Genomic DNA, 19,392 nt, shown 5'->3' on the forward strand with positions numbered 1-19,392 from the left:
ATTCCTTTAATACTATCTGCTGAAATGTGAAAGGAAATTATCTGCTTGTAATTTTACTTTCTGTTTTAAATTAACACTAGTACCTACAATTTTGTTTTATTAGGGTTAGAGAATGGCATCAGTAACACCATTGTATAATACTACCATTGCAACTATGTCAATCTAAATGTCGGTAACATTAAGGTGTATGACCTATGAGAGGCATCTGATGTGTTGATGCCTTTTCTACAAAATTAAATTGAGTTATACATCTATATTACATGAAAACATTTCTATGGACTGGCTAAATTCTCTACTTACATTAGAATAAAAGTCTCTATGTTAAATGCACAGTTTAAACTTGACTATCTACTCTAAATTCTAAGTTCAGTTGCCATTTAATGTACAAAATGACCAGGATTGAAGTTTCTGATGATAGATTGCATTTGCCTAACTTTGGACGCCTTTGAGAGGAGATTGCTTTTTTGCAGGCTGATTATATTTTGTAACAAGCTTTCCTCACATTAGTCCAAAAGATGAAGCTACTACTGAGTGAGTTCCACTAGTTAATGTATTTAAAACCCCTCCCCTAGGCCAGAGAAGTTTACACAGGCCATTGATAACTAACACTGTTTTTTTTCTGTTTTCCCTCTTGACAAATACCCATCAGATTTCATGCCTTAAGGAGGGCAAGAGAGACTGTACCAGTCTAAACTGACTATTGTCTTTTTCTCCTAAAACAATTATATTTCCAATGTCACATTCCCTAGCTATCTTTATAATATTATGGTCTTTGGAATAGGGCATTTTTTTCTAAGTATTATATAGGCAAGGACATTTGCCTTGTTGTCTAAGTGGAAGGTAAAACAATCATTTTATTTCTTGTAGAAACACGATGCCATCTTATGAAGGTTGATTGAAGCATTTGATTTGAGAAAATTTCTTTCCTACATTAGGAAGGTGTTTATATAACAACTTGACTATTAAACACCAGGCATGATGATTTCTTTAGCATCTGCTCACATTTAATACTAGCATGAATAGTTTCTCTGGTAATTTGTCTAGAGTTTAATCCCTATTCTGTGTGGATGTATTGTTTATCAAATATGCACTTTCTTCATGAGCTTTCTGTCTGGTTTAATTTATTTTTCTTTTGTAGTCTTATGGTACTAAATAAATAAATATTGCCCTACAAGATAAACCTATTGGATCATTCTAAAAGCATATCAAGTTGTATCTTATTGGTATATAAAATAATATTTAATACAAAATCGAATAAATATTCAGCATAGTGCAGAAAATTTTATGTTTTTATGTTTTTATGAGATCATATTTCTAATAGTGTTGTTGAACAAGTTATTTTCTTTGAAATAACAGCAAATTTACTTATTGGCCCAGAAGATTTATTCATTATTCATAATCCTATCTATTTCTTTTTATACATTTTGAATTACAAAGAAAAATATTTTACCATGTTCCTTTCCTAATAGCAATTAGTAAAAATATGCTATGTATGTACACTTGTACATTAACATATACAAATGAATACATATGATAACACCCACATTGATGTACTTTACATCTTTGAAAGTATATGTATGTATTTGAGCCATGAAAAAACAAAATTTATTTTCTGTCTCCCATTGTATATTGCATTAGAGGCTTAGAATGAATCTGTCCATTAAAATAACATGATTGCTGATGCAGTTGTATTTTTTAGTTACTCATCCAACTAAGAAAATAAAATTTTTTAACATTTCCATATTTTAACATAGTGTCTTTTCACTATGGTTTCATTTTGAAAGCATGACTTACAATATTAATACACTCAACTTATAGAATATGGAATATTCAATTGCTTAGTTCTAAGGTTTCTTTGTTCAGTTTTTGGTCAGTTGATCTGTCCAGGGGTGATAGCGGTGTGTTAAAGTTTCCAACAATCACTGCTTTTGAATCTATATGTTTTCAGTCAGTAGTATTTGTTTGATGAAGTTGGGTGATCCAGCATTTGGTATATAGATGTTTAGGGTGGTTATTTCCTCCTGAAAGAGAGATCCATTTGTTAGTATATAGTAACCTTCTTTGTCTCTTCTTATTGATTTTAAGTTTAAGTCAATTTTATCTGATACGAGGATTGCAACTCCAGCCTTCTTATGGGGGCTGTTTGCTTGATAGATTTTATTCCAAGCATTCACTTTCAGAATATCTTTATTTTGTTGGAAAGATGTGTGTCTTGAAGGCAGTAGAAAGATGGATCTTGATTTTTGATCCAACTTGTCAATCTATGTCATTTAGTTGGAGAGTTAAGTCCATTAATATCGAGAGTTACTACTGAGAGATGTTTGTTTGTTCCTTTCATTATATTTATCTTTGTAAGGGCTGTGTCTTCCCAATTCTTGTTCTAATAACCTGGTTTTCTATTTAGGGTAAGTTTCTCTGCCAGTATTGTGATCTTGTTGATTTTCAATGTGTAGGACGTCTCTTAGGATTTTCTGTAATGCTGGTGTAGTGGAGATATATTATGTCAGTTTTTTTTTTCCTTTCTATGGAAGGTTTCTGTCGACCCTCAGCTATGAATGAGAGTTTAGCTAGGTACAGTATTCTTGGTGGGTAGTTATTTTTCTTTAGGGTGTGGCATACGTCATTCAAGGCTCTCTCTGCTGAAAAATCTGAAGTAATTCCCAATCAATTCCACATTAAAGCCACCAGCACAACGATGTTAATTTCAGCACATTTTGTCATCTCTAAAATATAGAACCAACACAGATGCCCCTCAGTAGATGAATGGATCAAGAAAATGTGGTACATATACACAATGGAATTTTATAATTCTATCAGAAAGAATGGCATTGCCCCAAATGTAAGGAAATGGAAGGACTCGGAAAAAAAAAAAAAAAACAAAAAAAAACAAAAACATACTAAGTGAAATGAGCCAGAAGCAAAGAAACATAGACTCTATGGTTTCCCTCATTGGGAATAATTGGTTCACTTCTAGGATAATCCTAGCAGAAGATTATGACACCTCAATAGTTATGTACATATGAACACATAAGATGATGCTAAGCGAAATGAACTCCAAGTTACAGAAAAGTAGTTTATCATTGTTGTTATTTTCAGCATACCTTATGAAAACATGCTTTTCTTGGTCTTTCTTCCCCATGTTTTTACCCCTAATGTCACTGTAACTGACTTTGATACCCTAGATATTGGATATATGTGTATTGGAACTAAGGAAGGGAAGGGGCATATCAAAATGGAGACACAAAGGATAAAACACAAACCAATACAACAGCAATAGTTACAAAACTATATGCTCTAAACCAACTGTATAACTCATGGGTGGGGGAGAGAAATGGGGGGGGGAATAAGGATGATGTAGGAGTAACAAGTTAGATAAGAAATGTACACAGTGCCTTATATATGAAACTGTAACCCCTCTGTACATCATTTTGACAATTAATTAAAAATAGAAAATTCAGAAAATAAAACAACACAATGCTGATATTTTTAAAATAATGCAATTCAATGTTGCAATAATCTAGGAGGACTAATATAGTGAAATTTGTTAGGGTATTAATGCATTTGGCCTATAATAATTTGATATCTTGTCTAGTTTAACAAAGTAATCAATGGTGCCTAAGGACTACATACCAGTATATTCAGGGCAGAGAAACTTAAGTTCCTATTTTCTTAAACCTTGCCTGTGATACAATAGTTTCCTATTTATCCCATACCTTATTTCTCCATTTGAAAATCAATGAGATTATATATGTGTGTATCACAAGTGAAAAACATAGAAAAAGGCATTTTACATTTACTTATATGTAATATTGTACACATATAACACATGGCATATAAAATATGTAATATAGTAAATATATATTTATATAATATATGCATTGTAGGTATATAAAACATTCTATGTTTACAATGCATATTTTTATATTTTATAATAAACCAAGAATTCTTGTCAATACATCCCTCAAATAGGTGTGTACAGTTTTTCAAAGGATTTCTATTGTTATGAACATAGTTTGGTATTACAATCTGCAAGCTCCTGGTAATTGTGATACTATTTTAGTAAGTCACAACGTTTTTTATTTTAATCTTTATTGTGGTGGTGATGATCGAGGGGTTACAATTACATTAGTAAGTTACCTTTCAGTTACATAAAATTATATAAAGCCATAAGTAAAGAAACGAATGCATTTATTTTTAAAGTTACACCCTCCCTCATTTTCTCCTGCTTACCCCTCCTCACTCCCCTTTCCCCAAGTTAAATAATTCATTTAAACATAGTGTCAAGTGAGTATCATCGTTGCATTAGTTCAACCTTTGCCCTGCTGTTTCTGTGATTCCTTTTCTCTTTCATGGATAAGATAAACTTATATACATGAGAAAGGCTATAGAAAACTAAGACATTTTTTATTAACGAAAGTAAGGATTCAGAATATGGTTTTTTGTATATTTAATACAAGGGTCTGCCATTATGAAAAGCCATGATTATGTCAAATTGTAGCTGATAAGGGGAAAATCTTACTGTCACTTTTGGACAATCAGTTGTGATACCTATTTTCCCTATGAAAATTTTCCTCTTCATACTCATGCCATAAAATCTTAACTCACAAATTGCATACGTTGCATTTATTTCTTATTACATTATGTTCAGTGTTCAGCTTTATGTAATCTATGAATTGAACCTTAAAATAAATTTGTTCCATAATATGAGCAAAATCATCTCTGACAAAATACAATGAACATTTAGAATGTTATAAGCAGTTGATATATTTGTATTCATATATGTATGCACATATTCAGCATTAACCTTGACACAAACTTAGAAAAAGAAATAGCTCTTTTGCTGTAAATAGCAAGGTCTATTGCAAGATACACACACAATTCACACTCCCGTAAATACTGCACATTCATAATCTGATAACTTGTTTTCAGTGGAGTAACATATGAATGAGATAAGTGGTGGGAAATATTGTTTAGATAGACCAAAAATAAGGAATGCAGCTCAAGGGAAATGTATGGAAGTGAATTTGAATGACAGCCATTACAATATTAAGTTCAACATAAAACATAGGCAAATGTGATTAAAATCATATGCTAGAAATTGTTTCCACAAAGCTGACTCAATAATAATGGATGAAATCAAAGTGAATGTGCAATCTATTGAAATCTTATATAGAAATCTGTGATAATTATTTTCATTCTGATAATTGTTTATATTTGTTACATCCTCCAGTAAACACCATACAATCTCAATTTCTATGTAAAAATCATTGCTTTTTGTAAATCAATCATATAAAATAGAACATGGGATTCTATCTTTCTGGGTGTAGCTTTATCTCACTTCACATAATCATGTCTAGTTGCCTACATTATCACAAATAACAAGATTTCATCCTCACTGTTGACTAATATTTCTTTGTTTATAAACAAAATGTTTTATTTTTTCAATCACCCTTTGATGGACACTTAATTTGTTTCAATTACTTAGTTATTTCATGTCATGTTATAAGCATGGCATTACAGTTATCTTGTCAAGTTGTTGATTTTAATTTCCTTTGGACACAGCCTAAGATGATTGGAGGAACAGATGGAAATTACACTTTGATTCAGAGAATTCCGTATTTTTCACATTTTTAGAGTACTGCTACCAGTGTGCTAAGTTTCTATCTTCCACATTCTCCCAGAAGTTGTTTTCCTTCCTCTTGGATTATCGTCAGTCTTCCTGAGTTGATAGTAGATGAGTTGAGGTGTTATGTTGTTATACTTTTCCTATATCCTTCCTTAATGATTTGGTGATACTATTTGTTCAAGGCCCTTTAGACCAAGTATATGGGGTCCTTTGAAGAATCTCTATTTAGACTTTTATTTGCTTATAGTTAATTTTATATATTTTTTTCTGTTGAGTGAAGTGTTCCTCATATTTTCTGTATGCTAACTCATTAAACATGATGTTTAAAATAATATTTACAAATATATTCATTGAAATATGATAAAATAGTGTAATTCCTTATAAAAGCAAAGTCAAAGTTCCACAAAATTGACATCAGGAAGCAGGTACTTTAAGAGTTGGGATAAGTCAAAGGGAAAATGGTAGATGAATGAGGTGGAGAAGCGGGAATTGATGCAGGCATGCCTTTGGGTGGGTAATGGGAGCACACAGAAATAAGGGGACAAAGTGAACAAATACACCTGATAGTCACTGTGAACTCTACAGCTGGTGGCTGAGAAGTGGTGAGAAAAACTTGGAGATAACTGCAAAAGGTAACACTGCTCAAGCTGGATAAGAAATATATGAACTGACTTATGTATGAAACTGACCACTCTGTACATCACTTTGAAAATAAAGAAATGAATTTTTAAAAAGAAGAAATGTACTTGTTATCGGACTTATGTAAATGTAAGCCCTCTTTACATTACTTTTCAGTAATAATGAAGTAATTTAAAAAAGATGTGGAAGAAGTTAAAAAAAGAATCCAATGTACTTCGTACAAAATTTAAAATAATGAAATAAGGCATTGATTGGAAGGGATGGGTAAGAATTTTGACATGGTTAACATTAATCAAGACACATTGCATTCACAAACTGCTTTGTTCAATGGAACGCTTATATACAACTACTTAAAGACATATATGTGTGTGTGTGTTTGTGTATTTTGTATATATATATATATATGAAAAATAATAGTTTCCATTCTGTATTACATATTTTCACTGAGCCATTTTCTCTCTCTTCAGAATAGATAATCTGGTTGGATCGAATCCCATGTTTCTGTTTCTACTTCTGTCCCCCCTTTATATATATATATATATATATATATATATATATGTAAATATATATATAAATATATATGTGTGTAATACATATATAATAATATACACAACATATAAAATATTCATAAATTAAATAAAAATATAAATTAAAAATAAATAAAATAGTAAATACATTACATACACTCATATAAAATCTTTTCATATTCCACTGTCCAATAGTTTCAAAGATTCTAATGTTTAATGCATTTGAGTAGACTTTGGTATTGGGATCCAGTTTTATTCTGCGTGTGGATTTCCAATTTTCCTAGCATTACTGATTGTCGCACAAGAAAGCCAGCTAGCGAGGAAGTCTGCTGAAAGAAGACAGCAATGCTGACTGCACAACCACCAGAGCACAGTCCTCACAAGCGAGGTGTTTCTGGTTCCCAGAGGCAACACATCTTGCTTCTAGGGTTCAGGGGGTGCAAAGCATCCCATTCAAGGTTGTTAACTACAGAGATTTCTCTCCCAGCAGAGACAGATGTCTCACAATGTCAGAATAGAGATTAGTTTAAAAGACTGGAGTTGAAGACGTGGCATTTGTGCTGTAGCCAAACTTCGTGCTAGGTGAAAAACTGTAATCATCTGTTCTCCTGAGATGCCCAGTTTAACAGGAAGTTGTTTACAAGGTCGACAATCTTAACAAAACCTTTTCCCAGGAAAGCTGTTAAATTCATTTCAGCAGTCAGTATATATGAATATATGATTTTGGCTGACATGTGATAGTTTTACTTTTGGCATGAAGATCCAGTTAGGGGAATACGGATTCCAAAGGTGCCTCAAGTTCTTCAAAGCTGCTGGTATTTTGTTTTAAATCGGAAATTCTTTTTGCCATTAACCTTGAAAAGCCTGGGCTTTCATTTACCTAAACGAACAAAATAAATTCCTAGGGAACTTAAAACAAATCAAAATAACACAACAAAAATAAAACCGACTGTTGCCAGGAATGGTTGCTCATTCCTGTAATTCTAGCCAATGAGGAGGCTGGGCATCTGAAGATTGTGGTTCAAAGACTGCCATGGCAAGAACGTTTGTGAGACTTTTTTTTTTTTTTTTCTATTTACCACCAAAAGCCAAGAATGGAACTGTGTCTCAAGGGGTAGATTACCAACTTTGAGTGAATGCTCTCAGGGACATTTCCCAGGCCCTGAGTTCAAGCCCCAACCCTGGCATAAAAACAAAAATAAAAAAATAATTTAAAAAACTCTGTAGCTCTTTCATTCAATTATTTAGTGCTATGTTCCTTAATATATTTATCTTCTTTTGTTAAAATTACTGTTAAGGGGGCTGGGAATATGGCCTAGTGGCAAGAGTGCTTGCCTCCAACACATGAAGCTCTCAGTTTGATTCCCCAGCACCACATATATGGAAAACGGCCAGAAGGGTCTCTGTGGCTCAGGTGGCAGGGTGCTAGCCTTGAGCAAAAAGAAGCCAGGGACAGTGCTCAGGCCCTGAGTTCAAGCCCCAGGACTGGCAAAAAATAAAAAATAAAAGTACTTTTAAAGGTTTAGCAGATGAAGTGGCAAACAGAGAAATATATGCTTTAGTGGGCTTGTGAAATTGTGAATTTGAAGCGAATTCAACTTTTAACATACATTAAGATTTATTTGGAAAAAAGTTCTTTGCATGTGAGTGAAAATTTAGTTTTACTTTGTATATGATGAGATACTGAAAATCCTAATTTTCTTCTGAAAAATTACTTATTTCTTGTCAAAGTGATGTACAGAGGGGTTACAGTTTCATAAATAAGGCAGTGGGTACATTTCTTGTACAATTTGTTGCCTGTTCCCTCATTTCCTCCCCTCCCCCTCCCCCTTTCCCTCTCCTGCCATGTGTTGTTCAGTTGGTTTACCCCAAATGGTTTTGTAAGTATGGTTTCAGCTGCATCTATACCTCAGTTTAAAAATTTTTAAATGCTCCTAATTAAACTCAAAAGTAGAGAATCGAAAGATTTGCTTTATCAAAAGCTTTATATGAGAATATTTACTTGTATACTTAAAATTTTAAAAAGATTTTCCTGTGGAATTTATTCTGCCCTATATAATGGTTTAAATTAAAATAGTAGTAAAAGAAGAACTGACTCTGGAGAATTGTAAGGGTGTCAAAAGTCAAAACTTTTTTTGGTTGTAGCATATTTTCCTTTCAGTGTTGAAATCATGAGCTTAAAATAAGAGAAAAAATTGATGAAAATTCTCCAACAGTTGCAAATATATTGGAATTTAAGTAGACTTCAGCAATTTTGAAGTTGGAGAAATTGAGTTACAGATGGCATACATTGAAATGCATTAGACTCTGAGAAATGGAACCCACTTAGGACTTGTGAAGGAAAATTGAAAACCATAAAATCCATTGAGAATATAGCATTCTATTCTGACTGAAGAGAATGTTCAAGATGATCATGAATATATTTCTGAGCTTAATGAATAATACATATTCCAACATTTTAATGCAGTTAGTAAAAGAAAAAATAAGAATAAAGAAACAGAACAAAGGAGGAGAACCATGGGTTACAAAATAACGTCAATGTATTTTACAATGGAAAGTTTCTGTTTGTTTAAGAAAAAGAAAGAAGGAAAGGAAGGCCAAATGAAAAATGTTCCTGCTGATATTACTTAACAAAAGAGGTAAATTTAACTGCAGTTCAAGATTATCTGAAGATATTTATATATTTGCTGAAAAGTCATACTATTTACACAAAGAAACAAGGTATACAAACAAATATTTTTAAATAAGATTATCTCCTTCAGTAATATTTTATTTCAATATATTCATAATGTGAATATTCAAAATATAAAGTGCTGGATTTTTTTATCTTGATATTATTGTAATCATAATTTTGAGCACCCACTAGAAAATATATATTTAAGCTGGGCACTGGTAACTCACATTTGTAATCCCAGCTACTCAGGGGCCTGAGGCCTGAGGATCATGGTTCAAAACCTTTCGGGCAGGAAAGTCTGTGAGACTCTCATCTCTAATTACCCACCAGAAAACCAGATGTGGAGCTGTGACTTAAAGTGGTAGAGTGTTGGGCTTGAGCAAAAGACTCAGGAAAATCTACAACAACCATCCAAAAAAAAAAAAAAAGATAATATGTATTCAAAAATATAATACAAAATCAAAAATTAAGAAAATCATTTGATATGACTTCTGAGTGAATATTAGTGAGAACTAAAACAATGTCTTCAAACAAATAAAATGGACAAATATTTTGAAAGATTCTCAACAAAACAACTAAAAAGGGGAGTGCGTTAATTAATTTATTCTTACTCAATGAAACTAGTCAGTTTAGAAACATATTTAAAATGCAAAAGTGTAATTACCATTTATTTTGTTAGTGGAAAAGAGACCAAATGTCATGTTTCAAATGGCATCATAAAGCAGAGAACAACAAGTAATAGAATAAAGAAACAATGTTTAGTTCCTTAAAATATACGTTTTAGCAAAAGCAAGTGAGTGAGAGAAAGAAATCCTGCATGTCTGTCTTAGCAATGATTCTTGAGAAAGCCTGCCAAGTAATACTCATCATTCACCTGTAAAGATTCTACCCAACATCTTTATAGAATATATTGAGAGACAAAGAATAAAATATATCAAGAGACAAAGAATAAAAAGACAAATGACTCCAAACGCAATACTTAGAAAACCATTTGGTGTAAGCCAACTGAACAACAACTCATGGGGGGACAGGGAAATGAGGAGGGGGGAAGGGGTTAATGAGGGAGGAGGTAACAAATTGTACAAGAAATGGACCCACTGCTTTACGTATGAAACTGTAACCCCTTTGTACAACACTTTGACAATAAATAAATAATTATTCAAAAAATAGATTAGAAAATCAGAAATTTGCTCAGGATAATTTATTATTGTAAGAGTCGCACTCATGACCATCCAAATAGTACTTGTGAGAGATAGTGGATTCAAGGTAAGAATTTTAATAGTATAAGAGTATTTATAATATTCTACTTATAGCAAACACGTTAGGATAATAGATGAATTCTATACCATGAAAGATAAATTATTTTTTCTGATAAGTTATGAGGAATTATTAGAACTGAGTTTTATATTGAGATATATGCATATGTATTTGTGCTGTTCCTAAGTGTTAGGGACTGTGTGTTTTTGCTGAGCTTTTGTGTTCAAAGCTTGCTTTCTACCACTTGAGCCAAAGCTCCACTTCTGGCTTTTATGTGACTACTTGGAGATAAGAATTTCACAGACTTTTATGCCTGAGCTGTCTATGAACCAGGATCCTCAGATCTCAACTTTATGAGTAGCTAGAATTTCAGGCATGGATCACCAGCACCTGACTATAAAGTATTTTTTTTTATCAACTTAATTTCTTTTCACGCACATAAGAAAAATAATTATATTTCTTCATGCTAAAATAAATACTCTTGGATAAATCTATTACAAATGTGTATGTTGAATGACATGAATATATAGTATGCATATATTTCTTTATAATTAAATGCAGGGTTAATGATAAGAACAATGGATAAAAACTTAGCAAGAAAATATTCATTCAGTAAAAAGTCTCTACAACATTTATGCTATTGTGTTCAAGAACATTTCAATTATACTACAGTTTACATTTTGCCGAAGAAAATGCTGAGCTGTCTTGTGGGCAAATTTTATATATAGGTAGCATTCTGATAGTTCTAGGAAAATGAATTAACGTTGAGTGGCAGCAGATCGCAAGTTGGTCCGGTCCAGAATTAAGGAACAGAGAAGTCAAGGTGCGGATGTGAGAATGAGTGCTGTATCTGCAAAATCCCACATTCAGAATAGAGATGGGATTTGTGAGGAGAACAGGGGTTAGCTCCAGGATGACGAATATTTGCAGCCTTGGTTGCAGAGCTACTGTCTGAATTAAAGGGACAGATTGTTAGTGCACTCATCAGCATGCTTGTCAATCTGGAATTGCTTTCCCCTCTTGCATTTTAGCTTCCTTAAAAAAAGAAAAAAGTACAGCATTCTCTGCTTATTGTACAAATAAAAAGTAACATTGCATTAATATAAATGTAGTTATAAGTAATTTCATGGCATTAATGTGTTGTCTGATATTAAAGTGAATCATTTCATCACTTTTTATCTTTATCAATACATACAACCTACCACCAACCTTATTAAAACTGATATGTCTAATGTGTTTAACCTTGCAAGGTATTTCAGGAGATAATGCTTCCATAAAATATTTAAATTGATTGTTCAAAGAATAATGAATAATTATATTTATAAAAGATGAGGTTGATGAGTTATTGTAAAAATAATTCAGAGCCTATATGTTTAAAGTTATATTTTAAGCACAGAATACTAAGAACTGTCAAAAGTTGATCGCATCTCTGGTACATTGGCACAAAATAAATGGTGACCTGTATGTCAGCTCTATTTTACTTTTTTTGTGCCACTCCTGGGGCTTGAACTTGGTATCTGGGTGCATTAGCTGAGCTTTTTTGCTCAAGGCTCCACCATTTGAGTCACAGCTCCAATTCTGGCTTCTCTGGTGGTTAATTTGAGATTAAGTGTCTCACAGACTTTCCTGTTGGATTGGCTTTGCACTAGGATCCTTCAGACCTTATTGTCTTAAGTTATTGGAATTATAGGCATGAACCATGAGGGGCACCCAACTATCAGGGTTTATTTTAAACTCATAAAAAATTAGTGCAAAATACCTATACACACAGGAGATGTAAATGCTAAAACACTACATCATGGAATTTTGTGATATAAAATTTGAAAGTAGCATTTAGACTTACAGAAGACTTGTTAACTTAATGAAGTTCGGTTGGGTAGATATTGAATTATTTAAGTTTGAGACCAGCGTCAAAAAGAGATTGGACATTAAGAGTCAGGATGCTAAATGGAAATCTGGGTTACAAAAGAAAGTTCTGGAAGTTCTCCAATGCGCATAAAATAAAAATAATTTAAAACAAGTGACGGTCATATAATCTTCACTACTAGAAAGAACAATCTCCAAGGAAGAACGCGGCAAGTTCTGAAGGAGAGCTGGGGACCGGGAGAAGATTCACACGCTTCAATTTTGTGCTGGGATGCAGAGTCACAAGTCCTGATGCAGTATTATCCAGTGAAGTGAAGCATGTATAAGTGGATATGTATAAAACACACATGCACAGGTATGCACACGTGTCCACACACATAGAATAAAGGCCACGTCGATATTACTTTACTTGATTATAGCTTCTGAAATCACACACATACATGTGCAGTAAAATTAAACAGAAAGACAAATGAATACAGCATGGTAGGAGCCAGCTATAACATTAATAAATTAAGGAGAATCTATATCGATATTAAAGTAAGGAGGAGTAAGGCATCAACTATATCACTGGATTTGAGTTGGGGAATGTCAGTGTGAAGTTATGAATGGTGTATATCATACCTGATAACACATGTGGGTATTTTTAGATATGAACAAATGCGGTACTCTTGTGTATTTTCTTCCACTGAAAACTAAGAGGTCCTAGAAGCAACCAGAGTAGCAAAGAGCTCTGTTACTTCCCAGGTATTGATTTCTATGACTAATTTTATGATAGAATAGTTAAGTATTCCTTTGCAAAAAAATGGTAGATTGCAAGGTTATGCAGGAGATAATACAAAGTAAACCTAGAATAATTTATGGTGGAGAGAAATCATGTATACACAAATATACATATGCAGACAGTACATGCATGATGATGATGATGATGATGATGATGATGATGTTGATGATGATGATGATTTATCAAAGGACACCGAGATAATTGAAAATGTCATCTTGAGCACACAATATCCAGTCACTATATTAATATGAAAAGAAGTTGAATAAATTACATCAATTGATGCATTCATTGTCTCCATGCTTCAAATTATTGGCCACATAACCAAATACCTGAGGCAAATAAATTATAAAGAATAACAGGCTTCGAGTACTCAAGATTGGGCAGCTTCATTTTAGGGGGTGGGAAAAGGCCACTACGCCATTCTGGAACCTTGTGGCGCTGAAAATCACGTACACTGCGAGCCAGGAAGTGGAGACACGGGCCTTGCCGCGTCCCATTATCCCCTTTATAGGAAACACCTGCAAGGATCTATGCACCTGCTGGAAGACTGCCGGCTTGCAGGGGCCCACTCCTCGGGAACACCTGCCTTAAACGTGTGATTTAGTAGCTGGGCCTTTGAGATATCTATGCATCCAAACTATATAGCAGTGTAGAATATGGGAAAATTGCATGAATATGTACTGGCAGTAATTTCTGTAGATATTCACCCTTACAGATGTACACACTGGAATAGAGCGCCGAGAAGAAACTTACCGAAAGTAAATGAAACAAACATACCTTGAAGCAATTATTCTCACTTTTCTCCTTAATGAAATTCCATGAGAGAAACATCTTGATTGTTTGGTTCAGTTTATAAATGACAGAGAAGCGCTATAACTTGAGGTTCACACCTAGGGAAGCAAATCACACAATCATAAATATAACAAATATTACAGAATTTAAAGCTTCACCTACAGAATCTCATCTTTATTTCTGTTGAACAAGTCTCTGACCTGAGATCTTAATGAGTAATCACGGCACAAAGGATTAATTTTGAGATATGCCTTAAAAATTAAGTGATTAAGGTCTTTAAAAAGTTTTAATTAGAAAGTACACTTTATGACCATTAACAGAGGAAAATGCGACTTCAAGAGAGACTTTTCGGGGCTCCTACTGTGCCAGAAAATTACAGTATGTCCGTCTTTTAATTTGGTTCCACTATAATGGATTTCCACCTACACATATAATGTTTTCTCCATTTTTAAAGTTTGATGCTTCAGTGGAAATATGTGACATACTGCTGTGATAGTATTTCGTTATAAAATAATATTAAATTGGTGTTAAGAAGCCTGGGAAAAGTGGGAACAGGAGGGTGCCTGGAAACTGTCCTGAGTTCTATTGTACTTAAGGTTGTGCTAGGAATGTGTAGTATCAAGGTTTGTCTTTTAAGTGTCCTGACTGTGTAATTACTTTTCTGCAACTATTTATTCTGTTTTATTTTTGTGTTTTGTTTTTTCATACTATCTGGGTAATTTTCTATTAAGTACCTGGGAGATTTCTGAGGCCTTTGTAGCTTTATGTTTCAACATTATTTCATTCTTGCAATTGAGATCATTTGTTCTACCTTGTAACTTGAAGTCTGTACCCAATAAATTGGTTTATTGAGATGGCAAAAGGCGAGGTCAGACAGAATCATGACACATGTGAACAGTCTCAGAGTCATCACAAGTTGAAAACTGAAAAACGTTCATGGATATTCACCTGCTTATTCCTGGAAGTGGGAAGACAGTAAACCCAATTACTTCTGAGTGTTAAAAACAGGAGATGTTGAGGATTCTTGGGTGCTTATGGCTGTCAGATAAATGCTTCTGCTAATTACAATGGTCCTTGAACAGAAGCTTAAAGTTCTTAAACCAGTAAATCTTTCAAATTATTAATCTGTATCTAGTAAATATTCAATAGACAGAGGTAAAAATTTAGTTAGAGGAACAATCTACTTTCTTTCATGGGTTAGCTACGAACTGTCATCCTCAGCTCTCAGCCCACCAAGTAGCTAGGATTGTAGGCATGAGCCAGGAGTTATTATTATGTAATATTACACACTTTAATAAAATAACTTTTTTCAAACAAATCTTATTGGATGTATATCAGGCTACAAATTATTTGCTTCTTTAATCTGATTAATAACGACACTTGTTGCATAATTAGTGAATCTATAATGAAATGGTTATTAGGATAACAGGAGACTCAGATGATTGGACACATCTACATTCTGACAATTTCAATACCAATAAATACCTCATGTACCACGTACCATATCCAGATGCAGTGGCACAGTTTTATCCACCAAATTTGACCATGAGATTTGCTTGAAGTCTATTTCTTTGTAGAGAATCAGTATGATAGGTATTTTTGAGATAAAACTTCTAATTAACTTGTTTGTGAGGTAGGTATGATATATATATTTATTTATATACATATATATATATATATCACCATCTCTAACAACTGTCTCTTCTATGGTGTTTCTTGTTTGTAACAGTGGAAATTATTTTAAGGCTTGGATGTGTTTAACTTGGAGATACGATCCCGGGCTAGCCCTCCAGGGATCTTTAACACTGTCACACATGAGAAGGGACCCTAACCGAAGTGCTCACTGTAGCAAAAGTAACACATCTTATCAGCACTATTTGTTACAGCTCCAAGTGCACTGCACATGTGTTTGGTCACAAACCCCTACTTTGATGTGTCTGACTCTCCAACTAAGGCAAAGATGTGTGGACCTTTGAAGTGGACAGTGACGGACATCAACTCCTTTCACAATTGTCCCCTTCTGCGTGCTAGGATTCCTATATGCTCTGATTGATAAAGAGCATATCAAACTTAAGTACGTGTATTTCAACTCCATTTACTGCATTATATCTTTACTATATAATCAACATGAAATAAAATTGCTTTTTCCCCAAATCACCAGTTATGACTGAAAGTCATATTTGTTGATTATTAAATGTGTCTGTAAGTTTATAATCACTCTAACTGGAGAGATAGCTATCATTTGAAAAATAATCCCTTTATTAATGATTTATCAATTTGTTAGTAATTCCACAGAATACCTGCTTATTGAAGTAGATTACAGCTGATAAATTTAATTTTTCACTACACATCTTGTTATTTCTCCAAGTGCTATTATAATGACTAAAACAATGTTCAGCTCTGTGTTGATGGCTCTTAACTCTGATCCCAGTTACTCAGGAAGCTGAATTTTGAGGACGATAGTTCAAAGCCAGCCCAGACAGGAAAGTCTGTGAAACTCTGATCTCCAATTAACTACCAAAAAGCCAGAAGCAGAGTTGTTAAAGTGGTAGAAAGGGGGAGGGGAGAGGGGGAATGAGGGAGGAGATAACAAACAGTACAAGAAATGTATCGAGTGCCTAATGTATGAAACTGTAACCTCTCTGTAATTCAGTTTGATAATAAAAATATATTTAAAAAAAAAAGCTCAGGGACAGCCCCTAGGCCCCTGAGTTTGATCCCTAGGACCTGCACAAACCAACAACAAAACAGTTTTCAGAATATTTATACAATATAAATTGTCTTATACCAGTTTATGCATTATCAACAGGTTTTAAAGAAAATGTTTTATCACTATACATTTTCATATGCTGTTAGAAATATATATGTATACTATGCAAATTTTATTTATTAGTATACCTATTGCCTTTTTAAACATCAGTAATTCATATTTTCTTAAGTATTCCTTTTCAAAGTCATATTTAAAATTTAATATAGAGCAGTTTATTAAATAGGTGCCAATATTTTAATTTACTAGAAATCCACATATAATGCCAGTAGATTAATTAACCGGCAGTTGGTTATGCATTTATTAATTCTTCCATAAATTTGAATACTTCAGTCTATTCACCCATCATCTTTGGCAACATCCTTACATAGTCTATTTTTTTTCACTTTGTCCATACTTGATTGTAATTTTTCTCTTACCTGATTATTTTTCATAAGCCAAAATGTAATTTCTCTAAGTAAAAATCTGCTTTAGCCTCAAATTAACATTTAAAAAGCATCTCTTTCATGAACTCAGTTACAGATGGAGGACGAATGTCTTCTTCTTTCCTCCTGAAAAATTTAACTCTCATTTCCACCAACATAAAGTTGCACATTATGAATATTTCAATACTAAGGACACATGGAGATATGCACCTTGGAAGAGCTCCCAGGTCATCTCCCTTCCCATTAGCAGCTCAATGATTTGCTTGTATTAATAATGAATCCAATCTTTAACAAAATCATTTTATTTAACGACATTCCATAACTCATGTTTTTCTAGTTTCCATCACTGTTGGGGAAAAGAAAGAATATATTATATAGTATATTATCTCTCTTATGGTTGGAAAATGGAATGTATCTTGAAGGAACCATGTGGTGAATCTGCTGAGCTATTGGTGCTCAGATGGCACCAATTGGGAGATGATGGAAACTCTATTTGTTGGACATTCATGAAGAATGTTATGGAGTATGGAGGTGGTAAGTGGATAAGTGCTCCACACTACAAAGATAGATAGATTAGATAGATAAATAGATGGGTAGGTGGGTGGACGGATGGCCAGATAGACAGGTAGCTAGATGATACATATGAATGATATAGAAAGAAAAAAAAAGTTATACATATATGTATATATATTGTATCTATCTGTACGTGTAGATTCCAATCTCTCTCTTTTTGTGTGTTTCTCTCTATGTCTGTGTCGTTGTCTCTCTCTATATATATACCTCTCTCTATATATATACCTCTCTCTCTCTTTCTCTTTCTCAACCTCTGGATTTTTGTCTCTCTCTGTCTTTCAGTCTTTCTTTTTCTGTGTCTCTGTTTCCTTCACAACTCTCAATAGTAAGTTACTTTCTCTACCACACATGTCCACTATATGATTCTTCTCCTCACAGGCTCATTATAAATAGAGACAGGTGAACACAAACTGTAACTCCAAAAACCATGAGCAAAAATGAACCTTCTCATTCTTCAGTTGTTTGTCCCAGGTGAGAGTCATGGCAACAAAAGACTGATCACACTATTCTCTCATGCATGTATTATCTTAACCGATTGCACTGGTATTTAATATTGTCAACAGTGTTCTGAGCAATAACAATTACCTTCATGACTAAATTCAATTTTGTATTAATTCTTGCTGTATTGATCAAACATTCTCAGATATGTGGAGATGATAGTTCTACTATGAAATAAATTCTAGCCTTTGGGCTGATGAATTTTTCCATTTTATTCCTGCTGCTTTATTAATCATCATAGAATGATTAAAAGCATACTCTGGACAATTTTTTAAAATCATTTTACTTAAACAGGCTTTATTTTATTAAGCTAATGAACATATTATTCTTCCCCACACGTGTTATAGATATGTTGAATTCAGTAATGTAAGTGCTCAAAAGTGTTTCAAAATATTAATAGCTGGCATAATGAATGAACTGAAACAGAATGCTAAGTTAATAAGTATCTTTATGATGTACAGGTAAATTTAGCGTTGCTGTTAAACATTCACAGTTTTTTTTTTTTTTTAACACCACAGATCAAGTTTTCTAACACCTCGGCTTCAAGATTGCACGGTTCACATTTCTCAATAATTTACAGGCGTCCACAGCGTGCTACTGTTAGGGCTAGCTGGAGGAAGCAAGCTCGGGTCTAGAAAGGAGAGGCGGGAGCACCCCGGATGAATTTGATGGTTGTCCCAGGAGTCACAGCTGTCCCCAGGAAGAAGAGCCATTCCCCCACCTTCCCCAGGGCTCGTGGCTCATCAGCCGGGAGAAGGGGGGGCACGCCGGGGATGTTAATAATAGCCTCACCAGGGCTCAGATTGAGGATCTCAAAGTTTTTGTGGTTTCTTCCCCAGCTTCTCCATGGATGGGACAGTTTGATCGGAAGGGCAATGTCCCCAAAGCCCCCAGTTGGGTGAAGGTGGCAGGCAGGAAGTGGGATCTTCTTCCCTCTTCACCTGGAAGATCAGGCTTGTGGAACATC

The 19,392-nt window shown here is 33.8% G+C and overlaps 1 long non-coding RNA gene across 1 annotated transcript; it reads left to right on the forward strand.

Moving 5' to 3' along the window:
- The first annotated feature begins 14,777 nt into the window (after positions 1–14,777).
- Positions 14,778–19,349, forward strand: LOC125351344. The gene is made up of 3 exons (XR_007210935.1): positions 14,778–14,789; positions 18,386–18,391; positions 19,244–19,349. It is a non-coding gene; the product is annotated as an uncharacterized LOC125351344 (long non-coding RNA).
- The last annotated feature ends 43 nt before the right edge of the window (positions 19,350–19,392 follow it).

The sequence above is a fragment of the Perognathus longimembris genome, chromosome 5, assembly GCF_023159225.1.
Source record: "Perognathus longimembris pacificus isolate PPM17 chromosome 5, ASM2315922v1, whole genome shotgun sequence".
NCBI lineage: Eukaryota > Metazoa > Chordata > Mammalia > Rodentia > Heteromyidae > Perognathus > Perognathus longimembris.